Here is a 3,920-nt window from a genome sequence, read left to right as displayed (position 1 = left end):
CTTTCATCTTCTATAGGGAAGCCATTTCCTGACTCATCAAGTAAGCCAAATAACTGAGGAAACATGGCATCCACAAAAATGAATAGCTATTTTTAACTTCAAGACAAGATATGAGACTATTGAAAAGCACTGACAGCACAGAGATTTGGCTAAACTTGACAACTGACATTTCTTTGTTGCTGTTATCTGACACTGCAATAGCCAGAACAGACTGTTCACTGTCTCTGGCCAGGTGGGCTGTGTTTCCCTTCATTAATCCATTTGTCAATTTAACAGGCTGGTACAAGGTTTCCATGGTGACTAATAACGGTTACGAAAGTGGTGGAGACTAAGACAGAAAGAGAGTGAGAGGTCAAAGAGGACAAAAAATGAACTTACAGTAAACAGGCTGAACAAACACAGTTCTATACAACCGATTAACAAACAGAAAAGGCAGCTTGCCATGTTTACTCCTTGAAAACGGGCAAAAAGCTCCAAGGTGAAGGAGCTACTGTTGTTTGTCCTATATGTGCCCCTCTAGAGCATCCATTTCATTTTGTAAAAGCTTCCAAATGCCAGGGCTTACAGACAGTTTTACCATACTCAAAAGATAGCACTGGGGATCATCAGGTTGGCTTCCCTTTCATCCAGCAAACATGGATGGAGACGATGTTCTTACCTGGGTTCTATTTTTTCTTTTTTACTTCAAGTCCTTTTTATTTGTGTGTGATTGACAGCAGTTTCTTGCTGCAGGAATACATTCATATCACTTTTCCATCCAGTGTCATTTATAAAGTTGTGACATTCAGGACCTCAGGGGCTTGCAGATAAAACTGTGATCTGAAAAGTCCTGCAATTCTACATAATCAGCAGTGCAGATAATTGTGCTGGCATTCAAGAGACCTGTGATGGGTTTGTTTGTCCTCTGCTTTTGTGCAAAATAAGTAGTTCCCATCTTGATGGAGAAAATGTGTGAGATGTATAGTTATGAGGGACATTGTCATTCAAATGCGCTCATGCTGTGTTCCTTATCACAGTACTTCTGCCCCTCTCCTGATGTCTGCATGCTGCTTTAAATCATTTGGGCTCGTCAGTACGCAGATCACACTTTAGCCAATTTCTTTTTGGCAATTACATGATTTGTGATAGCAGTCAACAAAAAAATCAGCAACCAATTCTCCATTGTGCTGTGGTTAAATATAATATAAATAATTCCAGTCACCTGCATATGTGCATCTCTGTGTTTCTGCTTTTGACAAAGTGAAAGTGTGTTAGCATGCAGAATACAGCTGTGGAGGCCTCCATAACAGATGATAATTATGTTCACTGACGAGTATGAAAACAGTCAATGCAAACAGCACACAGCAACAGCGAAATGTCTTACTACAAGCATTTGGATTTTGAGAGTTTAAAAATAGCCTCCATATTCTGCTTCAATGTATTTTAAAATGAATCTCAAATGCATTACTCCTCCTTCTGATTCATAAAATACAGCCCAAAAATCATTCAATCTAATTCTGAAAAGGTTTTTACTGTTGTGATGGTTTGGATTTTTCTCAGAGCCTGGGATGAAGCACACTTTCTATCTCAGTTATAAAACAATCCCCCAGATATTCTTTGCGTCAACACAACAGATCATCACAATGACTGAATCAATAGTGTAACAGTGGGGTTGGTGACGATCGTATAAAGGTGGTAGTTTAAATGTAATATGTGTGTAGGTAGGTTTATTGGGAAAGTGTGTAGTCTATACCTCTGAGAGAATTGTTTTGGTTTCTAATCCAAGGTTCTGAGTGGGAATCATGAGAACCTCATTGAGCCAGTGGGTCATTAAGCTGTCTCTCCTCCTCGTGTTCTTCTCTTTACTCCACCTACACACCTTCGCACACACTGGTAGCACGCAATCACATTTACTCTTCACCCTGCACTATTGATTTCACATCACCCTTATTGTTTTTTTCCCCTTTTAAAGTAGCCAAGAAGAACTTTTAGATGTTTCTGAAACAGTTTCATTTTCCATCTGATGATCATTAAGAACCTGTAAAAGCAAACAAGACTAACAGTGAAAAGAACATTATTTTATATATGCTTTTAGCCAGATCCGATTTTTCCCACAAATTCACAAAATGACTTATAGCAGGCAGACCGGCTCTACAGTCATATATTCACAGGGTCACACATTCCGGTGTAACACAGGAGAGGCCTGTGTTCCAGTGAGTTTCCAGCCATGTAAGAGGTAGCAGGAGATGTCTTTATGTAGGCCTTATTAAAATTTAATTTTAGCTTAGAAGTTATCTGTTATTGTCATAAATAATTTTCATTTTCTTTATAAAGTCAATTAAACTCTAAAAGAAGTAGGAAGTCTTTGTATCTATACGAATGCATTTGTGTATTTGCATGTGAGTGACATAACTGTTCCTTGACATACATTGATAGGTAATTCAATTCAGATTAAATTAAGTGACAACATAAAAGTAAACTGTTACAGGCAAACTTTTCAGCAAAGAGTGTTCTAAATTGAAGAACATTGCTAAAAATCTTTTTCTTGTTGAGCTGTAGATTGAATGCACACCAGACAGTGGAAAATGTCTTTCTCATAGACCAACCCTGGAGAAAAAAACAACAACGGCATGCATCAATATTATGTAAATGAGTAGACACCCCAACACAAAAAATGGCTAATTTAATGCTGCATTTTTCAATATGTTCATGTTAATGTTGAATTATTGGTGTATTAGGTGAAAAGGATTGCTTTTAGTAACAAATCTTTGGAGATTTACCACCCAACTAAGCAGAGCTTTATGGCCTCTCTGTGTTCATACCAGCCGCATAAATTTGACACAAAGTGTCAAATTACTTGCACAAGTTTGATTGCCGGAGTGATATATATATATTCAATATACAGTATATTCAAGCTCAAGCAAGTAAGACAAAGATGCAAATTTCTTGTTAATTCTTAGTTGCTCACCCACCGTACATTTGCATCTATTTGCAAATTTAAATCGACTTCTGTAATAAATGGGTGTGCACATCGTAAAGAAGCTTACCATGTACAAAATGAAAACCACACTAAAGGATTGACTAACTGAATCAAGCTTCTAGCAAGCTAAATAAGACCCAGATATTTTTTTGAGTTTGAGTGAACCTTATATACATTTGAAAAAAATGTGCCCACTTTACCTTACGTTGTTATAATTATGAATATAATAATAATGTCAGATGAAATTCTACTGGATGTACTGTATAGATACACAATGTTGCCTAAAAATTGTATTTTTACACTTTGCAATTTTAGGCTGTCCCAGGCTAAAGTTGTCAATTGTGGGAGAAAGGATGAAAGTCTTTGGTCATCAATGAGAAGTGGTAGTTTTAGACTGTACTATGAGAAAAAGTCCATTAATTAAAATTCTCATTAATGTCAAGCTCAAGCCATTCACCAATCGATTAAGGTGTCACCAATGTGCATTCGTAGTACACAGCCTTATCTCTCATTACTTGCGGACAATGTTTTGGTCTTTTTAGAGAACCCCTCTCAGTCTCTTCCCCACCTTCTATCATTATGCAAGGAGTATGGAAGCTTATCAGGCTTTAAAATCAACTGGTCAAAGTCTGCACTACTTAATTTAAATGATTCTGCCCGCAACTCAACCATCTCTGTCGACATCCTAATTGTCAAGCAGTTTAAATATTAAGGCATTGAGGTCTTTCCCCTGCTTAAACCAGATCATTAAACATAACTATTCTGTTGCTCTGAACAGTGATTTGAAGGATAAGGAAAAATGGATAGGTCTCCCGATGTCAATTCAAGCTCGTAGCTCAGTGGTTAAAATGAATGTTTTACCCAGGGTCCATTTTGTGAGCTCTATGCTACCTCTCTCTCCACCTGCTGGCTAATGTAAATACTATTTAATCTTTCTCATTGTCAAACCTGCCTGTGGTAG

Source organism: Etheostoma spectabile, chromosome 2 (assembly GCF_008692095.1).
Source record: "Etheostoma spectabile isolate EspeVRDwgs_2016 chromosome 2, UIUC_Espe_1.0, whole genome shotgun sequence".
NCBI classification, from domain to species: domain Eukaryota; kingdom Metazoa; phylum Chordata; class Actinopteri; order Perciformes; family Percidae; genus Etheostoma; species Etheostoma spectabile.
The sequence above is the reverse complement of the archived record's forward strand: the minus strand, read 5'-3'. Positions refer to the sequence as shown.